This window comes from Nicotiana tabacum, unplaced genomic scaffold (genome assembly GCF_000715075.1).
Source record: "Nicotiana tabacum cultivar K326 unplaced genomic scaffold, ASM71507v2 Un00011, whole genome shotgun sequence".
In the NCBI taxonomy this organism is placed as follows: domain Eukaryota; kingdom Viridiplantae; phylum Streptophyta; class Magnoliopsida; order Solanales; family Solanaceae; genus Nicotiana; species Nicotiana tabacum.
The window spans coordinates 306,474-319,147 of record NW_027438249.1 but is presented as its reverse complement, the minus strand read 5'-3'; positions in this window follow the sequence as shown (position 1 = coordinate 319,147).

The following is a 12,674-nucleotide window of genomic DNA, read 5'->3' as shown; positions in this document are numbered from 1 at the left end:
CAAGCCCAACATACTGCACTAACTGACAGGATATGCCAACAAGCATCTACTTATAGATGTACTGTGATCGGAACAGGGCCCCGACCTACCCATAACCTATCTACATATATACAAAAGATGTACACAAAACTTCTAAACCCGGCAACTCTGAAGGACGAGGAGCTTACCAATAAAACTAAACTCGGTCAACACCTACGGAGGAGGTCTACCCGTCTGTTTGTCTAAACCTGCACGCATGAAATGCAGCACCCCCAGAAAGGAACGTTAGTACGAAATAATGTATCGAGTATGTAAGGCAGTATATAGAAAGCTGAAACTAACACTGATAATCTGAACATATAGTTACATGCTGATACTGACTCAATTCTCTCAATATAATAAGTAAAATAGTTGTCTGGCCCTATAAGGCTCGGTATATATATATATATATAATAACTGCTCTGCCGTAATAGACTCGCTCATAGGTGCTCGGTCATACTATGCTCTGTATCTCGGCCAACTAGGCTTGCTAGGAAGCAAGTAGGCTCGATATATAACTTACCATCTAATCAGAGGTTGCCCAATAGGGGCCTGCCCATCAATTATAGCTCGGTGGTAATGAAAATACTTTAATACTGTATATATAAACCCTCTGCTATTTTAACTGGAAGAATAAAATACTCAAATGAATATGAAGTCCGGATAAAGAGAAATTGTAACTTGCGAGACTAGCAAAATATATGTAAATTCCGGGATATGAATTTTTCTTTATGCCTCGTTATCAATCTCGTGTAACTACGAGATCATGTAAAATGAAGGAAGAGCTTAACCTTAACATACCTAAAGTATGGAAAAAATCCGTATGATATTCTTGGAAAATGTTGCACCGTACTCCGTTAGAATCGCAAAATTTTACGTTGCTAATGTTCCAATAATTCTTTGAAAATGAAATTTGAATGGCTAACGTTTAGGATCTGACTTAAGTGTCTTGAGAATGGAGTTTGAAATAGTTATAAGAATGCTAACGTACTGCCTTGGTATTGAAACATTGGAAATGAAATTTGCAACAATTGTAATATGGTTTGTTTTGAAAGTTTTAAAGTTGGAGATGTCTTGTAACCGAGACATTAAGATGCCACCTAATATAAAATGACAGAGTCATTTTCTTAATAAGGGGGCTTGCTGCCATGTTTTGGGGGTGGAAATTATTAATCTTTATCGACTTATTAGTTAATTAGGTAATGTTCCGTTATCTGGTAATTAACCAATTGCCCGCATAATTAAGAATTGACTCAAATTAGTTAAAATTCTACTCATTTTTAAAACACCTTATACATCATACTATCGTGGTCTTTTGGTACCTTGCATGGTACTAGTCCATAAGTATCAGGTATTATAGCTCGGACCATATTTTATCTAAATTTGACAACCTTCAACGAAACTCATTTTCTTTAATTCCTGTACCCTTTCCTTTGTGGCACTCACTTATTGCTTGGTATAAATAGTATAAATATACTAACCTCAAGATAAGCTCATCCCCGAGTTTATGTCAATTAACTGAAGATGAAACTTTAACGTACAAAAAATGCGAGATGTAACATCGGGGCCTCAAATCACGTATAACAACATCGAAATGACGAAATGCATCTCAAATCAAACTAAATGAACTTTCGACTTCCAAAACTTGCTGAGGGTCTCCTGGAAACAGTCTCTCTACCCTTCGGGGTAAGGGTAAGGTCTGCGTACATATTACCCTCCCCAGACCCCACTTGTTGGATTATACTGGGTCGTTATTGTTGTTGTTGTTGACTTCCAAAACTCACGCCAAAACATATCAAATCAACTCGGAATGAAATCAAATTTTGCACACAAGTCCTAATACTTTATACGGAGCTACTCGTGCCCCCAAACCACCGAGCAAAGTGCAAAATCTCAAAATGACCGGTCGGGTCTTTACATTCTCCCCCACTTAAACATATGTTCGTCCTCAAACGTACCAAGAGTTGTTCCTAAGCCGTCAAACCGCCGTGTAACCATACCATGCACATACCTGGGGGTGATCCCACGTCACCCTATACAAATAGGCTTGACAACACAACATAATTGAAGATCATTACTTCAACCTTAGTCCGTAAACCAGAAAATCCAATTTCCAACATCACAAGACCCGAACTTCGCATCTACATGATATACAAGTTTGAACAAGCTATATCAAGCCATAACCACAACCCAAGATGTAATCACCCGACATACCACACGACTAGCTTACTCCTAGCAAATTTTCTGATCACAGTAGCTCCTCAAAATAACCCAATACCGATAATAAACCTCATGTCAAATAAAACCTCGTTCTAAAGCCTTTGTGTACTGCAGATGATGGAAGAAACATGCAAAAACTCATAACCATTCATCAGATCAACAAGTCATGGAGCTCCCCCACCTTCAATTAGAACTATAAACAATTTCTAAGCCGATCAGTCACATTATCCTTACAAATATACCACAATCAAATCCGATAGCACACATTCTAGGTCCGACGACCTCATCTTATCAAATACAAGCTACTCTTCTAACATGCCTCACCAATACTACCCGGAGCTATAAACCATGCAATCTTTGCACCAATATGCAACAATTCAAACATACTCAAACATAGAAAATGACTCCAATGCGACAACCGTCCCGCAAGCTCTACAAGTACCACCACAACACAATGCTAAGAACCCATCACACATCATAGAATTAAAACACACGAATCTAACACAAAGGATCATATCCCAACATAACTTTGCTACAATGCGCAACCCCATACAGACACTGGTCCACATGAAATACCTCAAGTCACAATGCTCAAAATCAACAAACACGCGCAATTTGACTTCTAGTACCAAAAGTGCACGACCATAACCACTGAAGCAAATAAATCAATACCATAGTCCAGAATGAACATAATAAATGTGCAATCAATCATCCAATACCCAAATACCCATCTCGCTCAAATTCTTCTATAAATCCCGAATAAACTGCACAGTTTGTGTATATAACCAATGAATCACAACTCCTCGCAGAATAGAAGAGTAACTCACAGATCATTTCAGAACAAAAATAAGCTCAACAACAACTGAATGGCACATCCTTCAACAATAGCAGTATGGAGCCATCCAATCCGACCTGGTATAGAACACAAATCCTCATTGGGCCTACTAATGGACCCTAAACCAACTCTGGTCACCCAAAAATAAATATATAACACTCCAAAATTCCACAATGACTGAACCATAAAGCATACTATCATCTGTCTAGCTTTGGCCACATCTTCACAGTCCACAACCACGAAACAATATGTTTCTGAGAACTCCTGATTGCTCAAATATCTAACACATCTCTCATATACGATCATCCCACAAGGAATACTTATATAATTCTTCTGTGCCACATAGAAAAACTTAAATATCAGCAATCGATCAACCAAGCGAGTGTCGCAATACCAATGAAGTATCCATAAATCAAAACCCAGTGACCCTTCTAAAATTTACACTCTCATCAAGCCCATATCTAATAGTAATATCATTTATCTAGTCCTCTGAAACCATCCATGCTACTTAAGGATTCATGACATTCCCTTTAAACTGTACTATGACATTGCACATGCAAATCTCGATCCACACAACACATTGCACATGTCATGCCATCTTATGATAAATACAAGAACTTCATAATACACTCAGAGTCGCAAGCAACCGCATGATCAATAGTCAAGAACCTTCCATTTGATCCCACCTAGGTGAAAATCATAATACGCATCATATCCCACACATCAATATGAAATATACACCTCAAACTGTGGTAGAACCCTTAAGAACTCTTCGAAGCCCATTTGAACATAACCAAGCCGATAGAACTGAACCTTTCTAACTTAACCAAGCCACGCAGGTTGCCAAAAACCCAAGAGCATCGCCACAAAATACATGTATAAACTCATTACATTATAAGAACCGATCATATTCATTACCATGCCTATCCAACCTACCACCAAGCTGCCCTGATCCTCCGAGTTCTTTTCGAATTGCCTACAAGTCGATACTTTTCCTTGATAGAACACTACTAACCTTAACCAAAACTTGCCTCACGAACTTTAGCATAGAACCACTCCGCCCTAAGGCTCATAAGTCATTGAACTCCCTTTTAAGTATCCCAAAAGTGCCATAACCAAAATACTTACTCTGAAGAAACTTCCTATGAATCTAAAGACATTACCTTCACCTTCCTGATACTGATATGTAGAATCCATAGTGATATAAAAATGCCACAAGTCTCGACAACATCCAACTTAAATCTCAGATTCTAGCCCTATACAAATCCTGAAGATTTCCAATTGCTATATATAAATCCTGAATCTATTAGGGCTTACTCGAGAATCATCCACTCTGCTCAAGTCTCAATTCAACTGACCAAATGGACCGAACGACCTGTGCCCCATTAGCACTCCAACACCCAAGGAAGTAACCCCACCTTAATGCAACCAGATTCATACTCATAAAGTCTAATACAACTCGTATCCAGAAATCCCCTTACTCCAGTCATCCTAGATTTCCACCTCGTTAAGCCATAACTGATTCACCGGTATACCTCAAACTGAAAGCCTTATAACACATAACCGTGCAATTAACCCATCGATAACAGACTCCCCCACTTGACGCAAAGCCAAGGAATAAAGCATTTGATAACTTATAATACCCATACCTTGCTGCTGTCCAAAATTCCGCACTGAAATTCGACTAAATCCTTCACAAGCTCATGCAACACAAACCATCTAACATCCCAAATCATTAGGAAATCTTGCATTCACCCTTGCAATAGTCAAGTCAACTTTCATAAATGATCCAAACTCAGATTGTACTACATATAATTCACTGGTAAAAGAGAACTCTCAACAAAACAACATATGGATCACACAAACCTCAGGATGCCCCGCATGAGATAAACCAGCTCTTTGCCTCAAATTAACATCTCTCTATACCCTTCCATAGTTATAACAATTACACAATCACTTAATCTTCCTGAGTTTGAACTCATATCATAACATGAAAATCTACTCCACTTCTCCACTACACAACATGAAAGGATCCTTCAATACACCCATAACTCGAGATTATACATCAAATCATGAAGGAAATCAAGCACCCAATTTACCTCTCAATCAAACTCTTTTCGTCAAAATCAATCTATCTAAACATACCCATAGTCACATCATAATCATCATATAGCAATCCGACCACTTATCTAGTCATGAATTCCACTTATAGGGACGCTATCAGACATATAAATCCAAAAGCACGTGCTCATATAATCAACACCTTAGTGCTCAAGCTACAGTCAAAACCCGACCTCACGTCCTCCAGACTAGCCCATAATCAACACGCAGAAATCACATCTCGCACCTTATTCCAGAAATCACAAGCCGTTGATGCACAGTTGATACCGAGCGCTCAAGTGCGCATACGAATACGTGAAAGGAATTCAAAGGATTACGCTTCAAGCTGAATCGATGTCGTATGATAAGGAAGAAAGATGGGAAGTGTATCCTAAATGTCATGTAGCCTCTTAAAGATAGGTATGGACGTCATCATACCGATCCGCAAAACTCTACTAGACACTTGCTCATGACTTGTAGAACCTATGAACCTAGAGATCTAATACCAATATGTCACGAACCAAAATCCATCAGTCGTTATGGCACCTAACCTAACCCGCTAGGTAAGCTAACTACTACTATTCAATTTCTATAATATTAATTAAACAAATGAATTTTCTGAATCCTTTACATTTCCCAAGGACCGGTAGTACAAATCATGAGCTTCTAAGAATAGAGTTTACAAAGCTGATATGAAGAAAGTAAATCATCTGTTTGACAAATACATAAATAGAGTTTAAAATTCTAATGCTACCATGAACAAGAGGCAGCTGCATTAGGGACACAGGTACAACGTCCAATTGAGCTCCTAGCGAACACAGCAATATCGGCATCCAAAGTCTGCACGCAATGTGCAGAAAATGTAGTATGAGTACAACAAACCCGATGTACTCAACAAGTAACAAACCTAAACTTAGGTTAAAAGTAGTGACGAGCTGGAACATAGGTCGGGTCCAACACCAATTACTAATAGCAGTTCATAACAATGTAAGGCAAGTAAATAAAGAAGTAGCTTAGAGATAAAATACTCAGCCTTTTTATAGTTTTTTCGAAAACAGTTCCACTTTTCAAGTATATCAGTGAAAACCCAAATTCTTTATCAAAATTGTCAAATATGAGTAAGTTTGAAAACTGTAACTTTTTCCCAAAACTTTTCATCTGGTAAATGTTTCATTTTCAGATAGCATGAGGAAAGTACATATCTATGCCTACATGTCAAGATATAGGTAAAGATTATTAATATCACAAAAAAGGCAGCAAAAGAAAATGCATCTCTATGCATGTATCTCAAGTACGCATGTCATATGTAATGCCTCTCAGAGATGAATTATGCACTCACACTCTCGGAGTACTCAACCTCACTGTATCACACTTTCCACTAATCATACTCAACCACTCAGTACTATATATGGCCCATACGGCCCAGGGAAGATCCCTCTTGGGATATATATATATATATATATATATATATATATATATATATATATATATATATATATATATACACACATACACATCACTGACTATAAGTCACCTGGTACCGAGGAAACAGGCCAATCCAGCCTCATGGAGAAGATCCATCTCCGGGTATCACATTCTTCGGACAAATCCATGTCCAGGGAAATACATCCCTCAATGATATATATAGATAGTCGACTGCGATCAGTGGGGTGTGTGCAGACTCCGGAGGGGCTCCTACAGCCCAAGCGCTAAAATCTGCACGAACAACTCATGTGTTGCACTTACAACTCACGTGATATCATATACCTGCGCTCACTGGGGATGTGCAAACTCCTGGAGGGGCTCTACAGCCCAAGCGCTATAATCTGCACGGACAACTCACGTGTTGCACGGACAACTCACATGTTGCACGGACAACTCACGTTCCATAGTATCAAGATCTCACAATCTGGCCCTCGGCCTCACTCATTCATCAATCTCTCCAGTCTTAATCATGGGCTCACAATATCATAAAAACTTGCCCGACCACGATGATATGATGTATCAATAAACAACAACTGAGACTGAGATATGATATGAATGCATGAATGTGACTGGGTACGAAATATCAATGAAATCAGTGAGATGACAACAAGAAACGACCTCTATGGGTCCCAATAATATCAGCATAAAGCCTAAATAGGATATCTAACATGATGTACAACTCAATTTACTTATCACATGGTGAAAACACAGATATCAACAAAGTAGGACCACTATACAATGTCATGGAAACAATAGAGTCACCATTCACAGGGTGCACGCTCGCACGTCCATTACCTAGCATGTGCATCACCTCAACATCAATCACATAGCACGTAATTCGGGGTTTTATACCCTTAGCACTAAGTTTAAAAGAGTTACTTATCTTGAAGAAGCCGATTCCACTACCAAGCAAGCCAAGCAATGCTCCAAAAATATCATCACTCGCGTTCCGACCTCCGAACGACTCTAAACCCAATACATATGGTGAAACTTTCCTGCAAAAATATCCAAATCCAAGCTTTCCAACTCAAAATATGACAAAATGAACAAACCTTCCATATTAAGTACTTTTGCCCAGATGTTCTGCCTCATTTTGCATGCCAAACGATCCTAGAACTTGCTTTTGATGCCTCCAATGGATTTCTTATGAAATTTTAGTCAAGATAGGATTTTGAATCACTCCATTTGACCTTATAATGAAGGAGATATGTTGGTTTCAATATTTGGAAATAGTGTAGATTTTTAAATACGAAGTAGTGGCAATTTTGTAATTAATTTGAAAAAAATCTGGCAACCTAATTCTTTGTAAAATGACCATAAAATCCTCATATGATGTCCAAATTCGATGATTCTTTTTGCTATACTCTGTAATTACAATACGGATCTAATGCTTCAATCAAAATAGAAATTGGAGCTCATTTGCTTAATGTGGTACCGTTTATGTTTGAAGAAACGACGTCGAACATTAGAAAAACGAGCGCAACACAGCCCAAACTTATCCAAAACTCACCCGAGCCCCTCGGCACCCCATACGAACATACCAAAAAGCTATATAATATAATACGGATCTACTCGAGGCCTCAAATCACGTATAACAACATCGAAACGATGAAACGCACCTCAAATCAAACTTAATGAACTTTTGGCTTCCAAAACTCGCGACAAAATATATCCCGGAAAGAACTCAAATTTTGCACACAAGTCCTAATACATTATACGGAGCTACCCGTGCCCCCAAACTACCGGACGATGTGCAAATGCTCAAAATGACTGGTCGGGTCATGACAATAAATTAGTCTAGGGATTATAATCCCATGACTGTAGTACTAGGATAATTTAATCCGCATACCAAATGCCCCTTACATCCATAGAAATAAATTTTCAAATGTACAGTTACGTACTAGGACAGAGAAAGAAAGCCCAATTACAAAACGAAGGAAGAGCAGATTAATCAAAACATAAGAATTGAATCCAAACATTTGCAATAGTATTTTTTAATCTGTTGAAAATAATTATTGTTGTATTTCTTATTGGTTAAGGAAATAAAACAATTGCGTTTTAGTCGTGAGAAAAAAAGACCGTCTTTTATCAGTTTTTTTTAACGAGATGATTAAGGACTTATAAGTGGAGTTTCTTACTTTATTGAGTTAGCTAAATATGATCAACAATCATCATTTTTAGGAACTTACAATTTTGTTAACATTAATTTTAAACTCAAACAAAAGTATTAATATAATATTTATTTAACTTTTCAAAGTATTATATTTATATATTGAGATAAAATACACGTACAACGCGCGTACCCTAAGACTAGTAATGCAAATCACGTATCTACGGGAAAATTGAAGTACATAAAAAGATTTAGGATGGAGAATTTTTAATAGTTTTTAGCTTGCTATATATAACATAAGATATTCAAAATGGTAAGTAATGATTTTATTAGGGATAGCTTTCAAAGTATGAAAACTAGCTAATGATGCTAATAATATTAATGAGAGTTTGCTCGTTAACTTGGGTCACCGTAAAAAAAAATTATATTATCAAATCATATATTGATAAAGATATTATTGTACCTATACTCTTAAAATCTTAGATACACCTCTGAATTAGGGTTAGCTATCTTTGAATTCTACACAACTCTTGAAAGTCAAAATTGTGCGATATGCAATCAATTATTTGCACCTCTACCCATGACCGTTAGGTCCTGGGTTCGAGTCATGCCGGAGGGAAAGTGTGGAAATACTATAGATCCTCCTAAATTGGAAGGGAATTTGAAAAAATAAATCATTTTCCACTCTTCTTCTCTTCTTGTTATATATATAATAGCTTCCTCTGTTGGAAAAATTATACATAATATACTTCCAAAACTAATCAAAAATAAAAAGTGACAAACAATAATTTGAGGACAAAAATTGTAGTTAAAGAAAAAGCTAATTATCTTGACATGATCAAAATCAAATCAAAGAAACTACTGCTATAATGACTTAACTATATTTCAAAGAGGATAATGTAGTCATGGGGGAGGTGTGAAGGATGGGATACCAGACAACATATCTAAATAAAATTAGTTAGTTGGAATGTTAGAGGAATAAATAAAGTGTATAAGCAAAAGGAGATGCAGAGGTATATTAAAGAACATAATATTAGTATTATGGCAATTATAGAACATAGAGTACGAGAAAAGTTTTCACAGAAAGTCATATAAAATATAGCTCCTAAATGGGAATGGTGTGCAAATTATGATGGTCGACGAAAGGGTAGAGTATGGATTATATGGGATCCAAATGAAATCAAATTCACTATGAAAGAATCTAAAACTCAGTATATTTATAGAGAGGTAGTTATGTTGGATACAAAACTAGAATTTACATTTACAGCCATCTACGGGTTGCATACAGTAGAGGAAAGGAAAATTTTATGGAGGGATTTAATAAGGTGGAGTCAATATCAGACAAAGCTTTGGCTATGTATGGGTGACTATAATGCTATACTGGCAGTGGAAGATAGAATAAATGGTAGCTCAGTACAAGAAAATGAAATCAAGATTTCAAAGAATTCCTAACAAATACTGGGATGTGTGAGATGAGAACAGTAGGAAGGGATTACATATGGACTAACTCACATGTGTTTAGTAGCATAGACAGGGCAATAGTAAATGCAGAATGGGTAACTAACATACCACAAGTAGATGTTGTGATTATGGATCATCTCTTCTCGGATCATTCCCCTTTGTGTGTTAAGCTTGGAGAAGAACCAAAGACCTCAAAGCCCTTTAGGTTTTTCAACTGTCTGGCTGAGCACAAGGATTTTCTTTCAGTAGTGACAGAAGCATGGAATAAATCACAACAAGTAGGAAATATGGTGGGAATCTGGAGAAAACTGAAGGATGTTAGAAGAGCATTAAAATGGCTGAATACAAATGAATTCCAAGCAGTAGATTTGAGGGTGAAAAGTGCTAGACGAAAACTACATTATGTCCAAGAACAAATGAGAACTACAAGCATATCATCACAGAAGTTTGAAGAAGAGAAAGAACTGAAGCAACAGCTAGAGAAATCGGCTACTATAGAGGAAAGCATTTATAAACAGAAATCTAGAAATCAGTGGATGAAGTTGGGTGATTCTAATACTGCATTCTTCTTTGCCAGCATGAAAAATGGAATATGCCACAATAAGATCAGAAGCTTGAAGAATAATGATGGAGAAATAATTCAGTCTAGGAAAACAATAGAAAAGGAAATAGTGGGATTCTATAAAGGACTATTAGGATCTGCAGCTGATACCATACTAGTCATACAACCAGTTATTATGAAGAAGGGCAATGTGCTAGATAGGAGGCATCAGTTGAAGCTAATTGAACATGTTACTATAGAGGAAATTCAAAATGCTTTAAAAGCGATAGATGATCAAAAGGCTCCAGGATGTGATGGCTTCAATTCAATGTTTTTTAAGAAGACATGGGGTATCACAGGTCAAGAAATATCTAAGACAGTGTTTCAGTTCTTCAACACAACTGAAATGCATCTGCGTATTAATGTAACAACTGTTACATTGATACCTAAGGTTCAACATCCTTCAACAATCAAGGATTCCAGGCCTATCTCATGTTGCACAGTGTTATACAAGATTATTTCAAAATTCTGACTAACAGATTGCAAGGGGTGATGGACCATTTAGTAGATAAAAGCCAGTCTGACTTTGTTCCTGGAAGAGTTATCATAGATAACATAATACTAAGCCATGAATTAGTAAAAGGGTATGAGAGGAAGGGCATCTCACCTAGATGTATGATGAAACTAGACTTGCAAAAGGCCTACGATTTCATTGAGTGGGAACTCTTAGAGCAAGTGCTGAATAATTTGAACATTCTAGAGAGGTTTATTAGATGGATCATGTTATGTGTAAGAACAGTATCTTACTCTATACTCATTAATGGGAAACCTGTGGAACCATTCCAAGCTAGAAGAGGCCTAAGACAGGGTGATCCAGAGTCACCATTTCTTTTTGTACTTGGTATGGAGTACCTCACAAGGAGTTTCAAGACTTTGAAGTATAAGCCAGATTTCAATTTTCATCCTAGATATGATAAGATAAATATCATTCAACTAGGGTTTGCAGATGACTTGCTGCTATTCTTTAGAGGAGATGTTATTTCTATCCAAATGGTATTCAACCGTTTCATGGAATTCTCTAAGGCATCTGGCCTAAAAGCAAATACAACAAAGAGTTCCATATACTTTGGGGGTATACCACAAGATATACAGCAGAGCATAGTACAAGTAACTGGTTTTAGAAGGGGAGATTTGCCTTTTAAATACCTTAGAGTTCCACTCAGTACTAGGAGGATTTCTAAGATACGATCAGCCACTACTGGAGAAAATAATAGGAAGAATTACCTCCTGAACTTCAAAGTATTTATCTTATGCAGGAAGGTTGCAATTAATCAAAACAATGTTGTTCTTCATCCAAATATACTGGTCGCGGATCTTTGTAATTCCTACAAAGATAGAAACAGTCTGTAGAACTTTTCTATGGACAGGAGGAGTAGATGCTTCAAAAAAGCTTTGTTATCATGGGACAAAGTGTGCTCTCCAAATATTGTTGGTGGATATAATGTATTGGATATGCATACATGCAATAAACCTGCAATTTTCAAACTGTTAGATCTAATTTTAATCATGAAAATAATATATTTGCTTCTTATGTAGGAAATCTTGGATTGGCAAAATCATTGACAAAGGAATGAATGGAAACGTATGGATTGAGTTACAAGATTAACGGAATATAGTAGCGATCAAAGGAAGAAGCAATCAATCCTGAAGATACTAACGAAATCTAGGGACGCAATTAAAGGAAGACGAAATCACAGAAGATACAGATGGAATCAATCATAGCTAAACTCAAGTAATCAAATAAATCAAGATCTCACTAAACATTCATCAAGTGTTTAAATATAGAAGATCAAGATTTCGAGTTCAACAGAGCCGTTGAAGAACAACTTTATTCTTGGAAAGAA